The following is a 12745-nucleotide window of genomic DNA, read 5'->3' as shown; positions in this document are numbered from 1 at the left end:
TATTATTATTATAATATTATTCTTATTATTCTTAGTTAGTAGTGTATTTTATTTTACTTTAGTTATTAAACTGTTCTGTTCTGCCCAGCTGATTGCAATGGATGCACATATATATTACCCAGCAGGCAGGTGTGCAGCAGCATGGTGACCATCTGGCAAAAAGCCGTGTCCTCTGCTTCTCCTGAGCTTCTAGCACCCGGTAGAAGTGCAACCAATGCAGCCACACAGACAGAGCTCCTGTCAAAGCATGCGACCACACAGGCTTCAGACTGCAGGGCGTGTGCAAGAATATTCCTGGAGATGGAGGGTGATAGCAAGCACACCTGTGGGAGGTGTGACTAGGTAGATGAACTGCTCTGCCTGGTGGCCCAGCTTCAGAAGGAGGTGGGCAGACAGAGGAGTCTGAGAAGGAGATTGACCAATGGAGCTGTGCTCTGCCATCTCTGGTACACAGAAGCCAACTCAGCATGGCCACTACGGAGGTAGGTCCAGGATCTGTTCTGTACCATGAGGAAGGCAGTGTTACAAGGGATAGGGAGGGGTGGAAGCAGGTTACTGCACGGAGCTGTAAGAGGAACCCCTCCTTACCCTCTCAGCTACCTTTACAGAATAGGTATGAGGCCCTGGGTACGGTAGACGAAGCGCATAATAAGATAGAAGAGGAGGAACCTATGCAAGCACTCTCACCAAGGTCAGATCAACCAACCCCTCGCAACAAGACCTGCATTAAGACCAGTGCCAAGAAGAAACAATGGCAAGTTATGGTCATCGGTGACTCCCTCCTGAGCGGAACGGAAGCACCGATTTGCAGACTGGACCCTCTTTTCAGGGAAGTTTGCTGCCTCCCTGGAGCCCGAATCAGGGATGTCACCAGACGACTGAAGAACTTAGTACAGCCTTTGGACTATTACCCACTCCGACTCTTTCATGTGGGCACTAATGATGTTGCAACAAAAAGTCCAAGGTCGATCAAAGGGCCCTGGGAAGAATGCTAAAAGATTCAGGAGCAGTCAGCAACTAAGCACCACGCAGCTGCTTCCCCCTTCCCCCTCCCAGTGGGGTGAGGAGGAGGAAAGGAAAGAAAGTAAAACTCGTGGGTTGAGATAAGAACAGTTTAATAACTAAAGTAAAATATAATACTAACAATAGTAATAATGAAAAATAATAATAATAATAGTAATGAAAAGGAATATAACAAAAAAGGAAGGGGGGGGGAAGAAAAAAACAGTGATGCACAATGCAATTGCTCACCACCCGCTGACCGATGCCCAGTTAGTTCCTGAACCGCGATCCACGCCTCCTGGCCAACTCCCCCCTGTTTATATACTGGGCATGACGTTCCATGGTATGGAATACCCCTTTGGCTAGTTCAGGTCAGCTGCCCCGGCTCTGCTCCCTCCCAGCTTCTTGCACACCTGCTTGCTGGCAGAGCATGGGAAACTGAAAAGTCCTTGGCTTAAGAGAAGCGCTACTTAGCAACAGCTCAAACATCAGAGTGCTATCAACATCATTCTCACACTAAATCCAAAACCCAGCACTGTACCAGCTACTAAGAAGAGAGTTAACTCTGTCCCAGCTGAAACCAGGACACCTCAATACCTGGAAAAATTAGGAGAAGATTATACTGGGTGCTATTGAAAGGCTGCAATCATCAGGCGCAGTCAACATGGGTTCACAAAGGGAAATTCCTGTTTAACCAGTTTGATATCCTTCTACGATAAGGTCACCTGCCTAGTGGATGAAGGGAAGGCGGTGGATGTAGTTTTTCTGGATTTTAGTGAGGCTTTTGATACTGTCCCTCACAGCATCCTTCTGGACAAGTTGTCCAACTGTGAGATGAGCAGGTACATGGTGCGCTGGGTGAAGAACTGGCTGAACGGCAGGGCTCAAAGGGTTGTAGTGAATGGGGCTACATCTGGCTGGCGACCAGTCACCAGCGGTGTTCCTCAGGGCTCAATTCTAGGGCCAGTTCTGTTCAACATATTTATCAATGATCTGGATGCAGGAGTTGGATGTACCATTAGCAAGTTTGCTGACGATACCAAACTGGGAGGTGCTGCTGACTCTCTCGAGGGACAAGAGGCCTTGCAGAGGGATCTAGATAGACTGGAGTATTGGGTAATGATTAATGGCATGAAATTTAACAAGTCCAAATGCCGGATTCTGCACCTGGGACGGAGTAATGCCAGGCACAAGTATAAATTGGGAGAGGAGTGGCTGGAGAGCAGCCCTGCAGAAAGGGATCTGGGGGTGCTGGTTGACAGCAGGCTCAATAGGAGTCAGCAGTGTGCCCTGGCAGCCAAGAGGGCAAACCACATCCTGGGGTGCATCAAACACAGTATAACCAGGCGGTCAAAAGAGGTGATTATCCCGCTGTATTTAGCATTGGTGCGGCCTCACCTTGAGTACTGTGTGCAGTTCTGGGCCCCACAATTTAAGAAGGATGTGAAGGTCCTTGAATGCCTCCAGAGGAGGGCAACAAAGCTGGTGAAAGGGCTGGAAGGCATGTCCTATGAGGAGTCGCTGAGGACACTGGGGTTGTCTAGTTTGGAGAGAAGGAGGCTGAGGGGCGACCTCATTGCTCTCTACAGCTTCCTGAGGAGGGGAAGTGGAGAGGGAGGTGCTGGTCTCTTCTCCCTGGTATCCAGTGACAGGATGCGTGGGAATGGTTCAAAGCTGTGCCAGGGGAGGTTCAGACTTGACATTAGGAAGCATTTCTTTACCGAGAGGGTGGTCAAACACTGGAACAGGCTTCCTAGAGAGGTGGTCGATGCCCCATGCCTGTCAGTGTTTAAGAGGCCTTTGGACAATGCCCTTAATAATATGCTTTAACTTTTGGTCAGCCCTGAAGTGGTCAGGCAGTTGGCCTAGATGACTGTTGTAGGTCCGTTCCAACTGAACTATTCTATTCGATTCTATTCGATTCGATTCGATTCGATTCTGCCCCTGTGCTCCTCTGGGCTCGTGGAGATGGGCCAGTTATGGTCTGCTGGCTCCTTTTATGGGCCTGGGAGTAGCCATGGCAGGGTATTATTCAGCTCCCCCACCTGCCATTGTCTGTCTATGCTCATTTGTGGGTGTGCAGATGAGATTTTATCACATAACCTAACACACACTACTTGCCTGTTGTTAAGTGTTGCTTTTTAAAAAAACATAAAACAGTAACAAGACTTACAGTGCTGAGCTGAGAGCATTCCATGTTTCACATTAGACTGCAATATATAACAGTTATTTTATATGAACTTCATTTGAAGCTTCATTAGAAGTATTTATACACTTTTCCCAAGGGTTTCTCATACAAATGTCTTCAGGCACCTCAAAACCCAGATCAATTTAAAGTGCAACATCGAGGCAAACATAAAACTCTTCAGTGTTTGTTCCTCTTTTGCAGTAGAGAACCACCTGACAACTTCAGTTACTGAAAATACATTTCACTCTGCTTCTGGCAACTGATAAGGACTTTTAAGATATTATTTAATGTAGATTAGTTTTCTTTCAACAATTATGCTAGCATCTTGAAACAGGGCAGAGAAAATGCATTATAGACACTTGTCTGATACTTCTGTGCTTTGCACTTCAGGTAGTCATTCAATTAATTTTTCATTCCTTTATAATGGATTATAAACTTCAGCCAGTTTATCTACTGAATTATGACCAGTTATTTTAAATTTAGGTTGTGTCTAATCTGAAGTCTCAATCTACAAGAGGGAGAAATTCAGTCATTAGTTTTAGTAATTTCCCTGCATGAATTGCAAAAGAAACAAATGGAAGTCAAATAGAAAGTGACAGACCTTATGAATTAACATGCTTCAGATTCCATTTGTACTAAGCATTATGACATTTTAAAGTTTACCCCATAGACTTTCTGATACCAAACACCATTTTGTAGAGGACAGATAGATAGGGGAAGGTAGAAGTAGAGGAGCGTACGCTTGAGTTTTTACTCCTTGCTCTACATTTCAAAAACAATCCACCCAACTACTCTTATTACAACAGGTTCAAGCACAGTTTAAGGAGAAAACAAGCAAATTGTTTTCTTTTTAAAAGTATGAAGGTGTTTAAAAATCAGAGGAAATAGAGAAAAGTGAAGGGCGCATCACTGTGCTTTGGAACCTTTGGTCTCCTTGTGACTTACACAGCTAATTCTGTTCACAAATCTTAGGATGGTGCATTTCTAAGCATCTAAACAAACTTCTAAAAAGGTCTGGTGTTTTGTCGAATTCAATAAGAACTTGACATTTAAAATGCTACTCAAAATATCAATGTTACATTTCTGCTCAATAAATTTAGCACCAGTAGGGAGTCTGTCATGCATCTGCAAGCAAAATTATTTCACAAGACTAGATCTTGTTGGAATACTCATCTTCTTTTTGTGAAATGCAAAAGCATTTAAGAACCCTTGTAGAGTTGCACTGCATGTTACAATATCTGTAAGATCTCTCTAAACCTTTTTTACATCCTTCTACTTTCAGACTCAAAACATCATGTATGACATGATTTCTGACTTAAATGAAAGAAGTGAAGATTTTGAGAAGAGAATTGTTTCTCTGGAAACTAAACTGGAAACTTTAATTGGTAGCATTCAAGCTCTCCCTGGACTGATTAGCCAGACAATCAGCCAACAACAGAGGGATCTCCTCGAGGCTCAGATACAAAATTATAAACATGTTGCCTACAGCGCTGAGCGATCATGGTCTTTGTCAAGAAGAAGGAGATGCTCCTCCACAGCACCACCAGCTTCATCAGAGAGTAGCTAGAAGAGAATAAGTTAACCACAAAAAAAAAAGACTTTTTGCCATCATATGGTCAATATTTTAGCTTTTATTGTAAAGCCCTATGGTTCTAATCAGTGTTATCTGGGTTCTGATGTCGGAATCCTGGAAACCTGGACACAACATTTAAGGCCAAAATGAGTGAAAACTGTCCCCCCTCCCCCCCCAGATGCACAGTGAATGCACTTATTATTGCTATATTAGATTGTTCCTCCTGTAATTTCACTAACTTTTTATTCATGCACTTCAAACAAACTTTATTACTACAGTATATAATAATAATAAAAAGGTGAATTTCTGCACATATTTGCTTGGTTACTTGGACTTTAACAGTTAAAAAAAAGCTCATGATCAAAAGACTTAATTCTAAAACTTTAAGGAACAAAATTCAAGCGTAATTATCCTCTCAGTATGAAAACTCATTCTCTAAACTTTGCACTGGAGCGGGGAAAAATAAAAATCAAAACAAAAATAAAAAAATCAATGTTCATCTAACACTGTGCTGTGTATGTAGTCATTTTAAAAGGTCACTGACAGCTTCAATTTCTGAAGTGATTAATTAAAAATATAATTTACCCTAGAAATCAGAAAGACAGTAATGCAGAAAGTCAGAGCAGACATGCTAGGCAAGACAGAAGAGCTGTTCTCCCAAACACCCAAAATTCCACAAACCAAATACATTACCTTTCATAATCTGAAAATCAGCATGCACTTTAGGCCTATTTATAATAAAGGCTTTGCCTTTTTGGTATAAAGTATATAACTGATGAACATAAGTTATATCCATAGGCATTGCTTGGTTATAAAAAGCTTGAGAGTTTCTCCAATACCTTTTCTGTCCTTGGGAAAGATAATGACTTCACAGTATTTTTCTCCCCTAGATGAGCAGCATGGTTGCATGCCTTGGGAGTGCTTTCTTTATAGATGGTGGTATTTTGTGACTGGAAATAATAAGCCCTATGCACAGTATTTACAGTTCTGCTTTTGTTTTTGTGAAGTTCATCTCTTTTGAGTTACCAAAGGAAAAGATGGATATCGTGCTACTGTTGTGCTAGCTCAGTCCTCAGCTAGATGAGATTTTTGAAAGGTCATGAGGCCATCTCATTTACACTATTGGCAGGATTAGACGTATTGATTAATAATACTGGGATTTAATAGTTAAGTACCAGAATTTTTTTCTTGAAGATTTTCATTTTTCCATTCTCCCATTTTTCATGTATAATTTCAAATATTTTTCCTGTTACTGAATGTGAAATACTCTTTCTGTAGCTTAAATGCATTGCTTTTTGTCTTGCCAGCATGAACTAGCTCTTTTCTTGCTTATAAAAACATAATCTTTTTTATATTTGTAAGTTGGTTTTTTTTTAATTTTTCCTCCTCTAGATTGTATAACTTTTTTTAAAGAACTATAGTTCCATATTGAAAATTCTTGCCAATCTGTGACAATTAACTCTGAGTTAAGATCTGACTACAAGTATTGAGTTGGTTTATCTTGCTGTGAAAGAGCAACTGTCATCTTTCACCTCTCAGTTCTCTGTTACACAGTAGGACTCAGGAGCCTGAACGTAATAAATTTTTTCTGTAGCTTTATGCAAGCAGGGGTGTTAGATGTAATGGGACTATTCACATCAACAGGATTTTATAATAGTCTGCCAAATTCTTTTGTATTCCTTTTTTTTTAAAGCAAACAACAAATGATGACACCATTGAATACTCTGGTTCAATTTCTTAATTTACTCTAAAGTTCACTACAGATATTTTATCTGTATAATTCTGATAATTCTTTCCTTCTAATACCTGGTTTTGAAAAGTACTTCTACATTGTGAATCCAGTCCAAGAAAAGACGGATATAAACTTATATTGAGGAAAACAAAAAGTACTATGGGCTTAATTTTCTTACTCCTGATACAAAATTCCTTTTCATCTTTCCTTGTTTGAATCTTGTACCACAAATTCCTTTACTGAATTTTTATTTCCAAAACATAAGCTTCTTCACAGTGGTCAGTATATTAGGTCACCAAAAGGAGAAAGTAGCATTATGGCAGATCTCCAAAACTGCTTCTGTAACTGAATATAGATTTTTCTTTGAATGATTGTTTACAAATAACAAGGTATCTCTCACAAGAAGCACATGGCATATTTACTGTATTACAAATTGAAAAGCCTCATGCATACTTCAATTTAGTCTCACTGATTGGAAAATTCAGCTTTCACTTGCTCCTGAACTTCTCCTTTTCACTGCATTCCAGATACTGATTCCTTTTATCAGTTACTTTGGAGTCTTGTTGCTAATCCCTGCATTTTTAATGACTCTTAGCAAAGGTATCTTGCCTGTAAAGACTTAAACATAATATCACAAACAAACAGGCCCGTTCACCATGCTTAAAACTAAGTACATTAATTTAAATAGTATTTTTTTTCAAGTTATATTTAAGTCTTTGCAGGATCAGATTAATACGTTCACAGCATAATATGCTTGCAAAATGTTCTGCAGATCTTTATTCTGCAAATCATGATCTATTGTAAGTCTGCAGATCTTCCCAGATAGACCTGGGCAACACAGCTTTTCTTTACCTCCCACAGCTCCATAAAGTTGGCATTGATGCAGAAGGAGCTTCATTATCTAAAAGTTAAAGATCCAGCTTAGGAGCTCTGAACACCTTCTGGAAGCCCATACATTTCCTCATGAGCTATTTAAAACTTTTGGCTACCTAGACTGAGTACTCTGAATCACTGTCATCATCAGAGGTCAAAGATAGGGGATAGGCATATTGTTTTACTGCTGTTCAGTTTTTAAAACTCTTTCCATGTCAGATCATACATGGACATTCAAAGGGATGCATTAGATGATACTAAAACAATATTTAAGCATAAAAGAATAAATGGTTTAAATATGAGTGCCTAATATCTAGAATAAAACCTATTACCCATATCAGTTCTACAAATGCAAATTGCCTGAAAGCTCTTTTCCCCTCATTAAGTTATGAAAAATTCTCAATAAGTTTTATCTTCAGAAATAATATTTTCTAATTAGTAAGTTTGTTCTCTCCATTTATCAAAGTTGTTGTTGCTCATATTGTTTCTTCTTTTTTTTAAAAAAGGCAGAATAAGTAAAAAAGCAAGCACCTCCTTTGGCCTTTCTACTCCACCCTTCTCAAAATAATTATTATTTGGATGTTACTCACCACTTAAAGAGGGAAATGGAGGAAAGAGCTAACACTGCAGTGTCTCACTTTTAAAAACCTAGTCCCTAGGAGCATATCTACATGCTCAGGTAGAAACGGTAACAAATTTCCTCCACCAACAGTCCTGACTACCTAGATACATGCCAGATGTAGCCCAGGAAGAGCACTGCCATATTAGTATAGTCCTGAGGTGGAGCTTATACACATTCAGAGCCAACCATTTATGTATGTTGAACTCTATGTATGCATAATAATAAAATTAACCTACATTGGTCAATCAGGGCTTAAGGCAATAAGGATGCACTGTTTGTGTTTAATAGTATCCATCACCTTATACAGAGAAAGTTGTCAAACTATTACAGAAGTGAGAGGGCTGCTCATCACACAAAAATGAAATGATTTTTTTTTTAAAAAAAGAACTCAAAATCTATTAGAGAAAGAAGGAGAAAACATGAAAGAGCTTGTGGTAGATTAACATCTCAAAAGCCAGTCTTGCCAGGCATCTAGCCTCCAGAAAAATTGCAAGAGATGAGGTTTCAACTGCTCTCAAAACAAAAAATTAAAAAAAACCCTACCTCAGGAGCAGTTTTGGACTTTTGAAAATGTCCTTTAAAAAACCTTTATGATGTTCTGAGTAGCAAAAGTCTGCCCAAAATGAAGTGTGGCAGTACCCTAACACTCCAAAGTGAGTGAGAATCCAGATTCCTTTATGAGAAGTTAGAAAGGTCTATGGAAACATGGTCAGCGCATGAACTTCACATGTGTGTATAAGAAAAAGAAATCTTAAGAATCGCCCCTAAATTTAACCTGCAGTTTCGAACACTTGTGGCATACAGGGTGTGGTGGGCTGACCCAGGCCAGCAGCCAAACATCCACCCTGCCTCTTGCTCACTCCCCTCTCCCAGGGGATTGGGAGAAAAATAGAAGGAAGGCAAAAAGACACGTGGATTGAGATAATGACGGTGTGATAAGGAAAGCAAAAGCTACACGCACAAGCAAAGCAAAAAGAGGAATTCATTCACTACTTCCCACTGGCAGGCAGATGTCCAGCCCCTTTGATCTTTGCTCAGTGGATGCAAGAAAGACATTGTCAGATGCAGAGGCCTTTTGTAACCTTCTAGGTTGGTGGAAAAAACACCTGTTATTTGTGTATGAAATGGCCAGGTACTAGCTGGTGGCATATGAACGCACGATTCAGGTTATGAAGTTCTAGGTGCATTGACTTGCACTATTTGCCCTGCAAGAAGCTTGCACTGCTTCACACGTTGTTTGATAGTTTTTTGAACATTTATGGCTCAGTTTGACTGAGTGCATGATACATGAGCTGAGCAAGGCTAATCTTTGGTTCTAAGAGTTTTGACCATTGCAACTGGTTTGGTTTTTTTCCCCTCTGCTTCCATCCCAGAGCAAGAAGGGAACAGCAAGCAGAAAACCTCTAAAAATCATCTCCAAGACAAAATGTTACCCAGGGCTACCTCAGTTTATACTTGCTCCACAGCTTGGCTTTGTGGAATAAATAATAAAACTCACCTCAAAGATTAAGGAAAGCTATCTGATGCCTGACCTTTATTCCTTTTCCTGCCAAAAGAGGATGCATTGCTTGTGCAAGATATCTCAAGTATTTCATAGAATGATAGAATTAAATACTAACATATTCTAGGAATATGGTGGCAGCCATGTCAGAAGCATGTGGGGAAGTGAAAAGTGGGTTGATGATATATTTAGAAAATAGACTTCTAGAAAAGAAGTAGGCTGGGGGTGGGCAAGAGGTTGGGAGGGGACATAGCCAGAACAGCTGACCCAATCTGACCAAAGCGATATTCCATACCATATGACATCGTGCTCAGCAATAAAAGGTAAGAGAAAGGAGGAGGGGAGGGGGGCATTCATTATTAAGGCATTTGTCTTCCAGAGCAACCGCTGCATGTACTGAGGCCCTACTTCCCAGGAAGCGGCTGGACATCGCCTGCTGATGGGAAGTAGAGAATAAATCTTTTTGTTTTCCTTTTCTTCACATTGAGCCTTTGCTTTTTTTTGTATAAAACTGCCTTTATCTCGATCCACAAGTTTTTTTCCATCTTATTTTCTCTCCCCCCCCCCCCCCCATCCTGCTGAGGAGGGGGAGTAATAGAGCGACTTGGTGGGCACCTGGCAGCCAGCCAAGGTCAACCCACCACAGTCCTTTAAGTAGGATTTCAATGTGTTTTTTCTGTAAGCTGTTAGTTATTTAAAGAATGAGCGTAATTTGTTTTCCTTCAAGGTACTGCAAAAAATAAACATGAAGATAGTAACTTACTTCTATCTTTTGTTGAAATGCTAAAACAGCCCATTTTTAAATCCTGACATCTTGTCATATCCCACAAAGCCAAGAGGGGTAGTCTGAATCTAAAATACCTTGCAGTTGCAGTAAAGTGTTCTGGTGATAAGGAAGATATAGCAGATGATAGGTATAATAAACCATAGGGGTAGTTTCCATAGCCTATCAGTGGCTATGTTCTACTGCTGCAGGCAATGTCTTTCATATGAGACATAAAGCTACTGTCTTTAACAACTTTTGGTCGTTATAACTGCTGTGACACTTTAAGTAAGCATGAGAGTTCATACTAAAGGCCTGGAATAATTTCAAATCAAACTGAATTGCTTTTGTCTGTTGCCCTTCCTCTAGCCTTTTTTTTTGTGGGGGGAGAGGGTTTTTTTCTAATATTTCTCTTCCATAGTAGCTTTTGTGCCGCTTTGTAAGTGGTGAGGAAGCCACTCTGTATTATTAATCTCATACCATCTTGGCATTCTTGCTGTAAGCAAGTGCAATTCAGAGTTATGCCATTGAATCAACATTTGACCCAGAGTGTTATCCTGACTTACTGGGCCAAAAGACTTCTTTTTTTTCTCTTCCTGTTCTTGCCATATATACCCAATACACTATTGTATGGAGTAATTTTCTTTTCCTCTCAGAGAAGCCTCCTGCATATTACTTATTTCTTCCTGCCCTCCTTCACAAGAAGGAGACGGAAGAAGAGTTGTCTATTTTCTGGGGAGATTCTTTCTGTTGTATCACATAGGGCAGGGCAGCTCCTGCCTAGTCCTCTTGTCAAAAGGCCGGGTGCATTTCTGAAGTGCTCAGCCTTAAGCTGCATTGGCCATCTTCCTCCTCTTTTGCTCTTCATGGGATGTGAGGAAGCAAAGAAACTTATTATCCCATTTTTTCCCTCATCTCATTAGAGAGTGAGACTCTGACTTTTTTTTTCCACGAACTTCACTCAACGTGGGGATGGAGAATGCGAGGAGAAGGAACAGCAAAGCTAGAAATCTTGGTATGGAGGACAGGAGAGAAATGGGATGGGGAAATGCAGCAAAATTACAAGGGAATTTTTTGAGGGATTCTTGAGGGCTGTTGGGCACAGAAACTTTGATAGCTCAGTACTAATTGAAGGGATTGAGTCTTAGTGAGGGAGCAGACGAATTTATTGAAACAATCTATCAATCAGTGGAGTGAAATTGGAGACTAATTAATTGGAAGCTTTTGCAAAATTCATTGGGTGCATCAGTAAGTAAGTAGAAAGTGCAGATACATTTTTTTGTTTTGCAGACAGTATGTGAATAAGGATTTCCAGTGAATTTATTTTTCTGTTTAGTAGTGGAATTTGTATTTGGGAAGCTAGATTCAGAGATGTTCTTCTGTATTTTCTGGAGATAGTAAAGCAGGTATAGAGAAGGAATGGGGAGAAATGGAAGAAAGCTGTGTGACTAAAAATCTAGTAAGCTTCAACGTGAATCGAGACTGCTTTACGCACTAACAGCTAAATTTAGGTGAACCTGAAAGTTAAACACAGCCTCAGTATATTTAGTGTCATTTTATTTTTATTTTTTTAAAGAACCTGTGAAGCTTGGTTTAAAAAAAATACTAAAGCAGCAGAATTTAGTAATGGCGTCAGACTAAATGATACCTGGAGCTGTGTGCAATATATGCTGTTTCTGGTTACCTGATTAATTTTAGCCTCCTCTCCTTTCCCTTAAAAAAATTAAATTTGTGATGCTGATAAAAGTACTGTCATTTCAAAAGAACTGGCACCTGCTTGCTTTGGCCTGTTATGAACATGCATGTCTGTGCATATACATGTGTATACATACATACATACACAGCACAAACCAGAAACTTGCAACTTTCTCCATCCAAAGATTAAGGAAAGCTATCTGATGCCTGACCTTTATTCCTTTTCCTGCCAAAAGAGGATGCATTGCTTGTGCAAGATATCTCAAGTATTCCATAGAATGATAGAATTAAATACTAACATATTCTAGGAATATGGTGGCAGCCATGTCAGAAGCATGTGGGGAAGTGAAAAGTGGGTTGATGATATATTTAGAAAATAGACTTCTAGAAAAGTAGAGCACCAAGGCTAGGTACAAGGCAACTGCACAAAGGAGTCCAGCAGGGGAGGTGGTGATTTTGGCCTTGTGAAGAATCAAGAAGCAATTTCCCACTGCTCACTAAATCATTTAAGCTGAGCCAGAAGTTTCCCTGAAGCTGCACATGTATTACTGCTCCAAGTAACTTGCAAGATGACTGTCAAAAATCTTGATGGCAAGTAAATTCATATTTCAGTTGCATGCCCTAGCAGTCTGTACCATTTCTGGTAGATAACTCACCCAAGAAAGGGGAGTCACAGAAAACAATAGGTTTATCTATCCAAATTAATATATAGGAAACTACTCTTTTCCCTGAGATTAGATTTTTATCCCCTCAGGAGTGGATGTACATAACCCACACTTGTTAATATACTTGGAGT

This window comes from Gymnogyps californianus, unplaced genomic scaffold, assembly GCF_018139145.2.
Source record: "Gymnogyps californianus isolate 813 unplaced genomic scaffold, ASM1813914v2 HiC_scaffold_100, whole genome shotgun sequence".
In the NCBI taxonomy this organism is placed as follows: domain Eukaryota; kingdom Metazoa; phylum Chordata; class Aves; order Accipitriformes; family Cathartidae; genus Gymnogyps; species Gymnogyps californianus.
The sequence above is the reverse complement of the archived record's forward strand: the minus strand, read 5'-3'. Positions refer to the sequence as shown.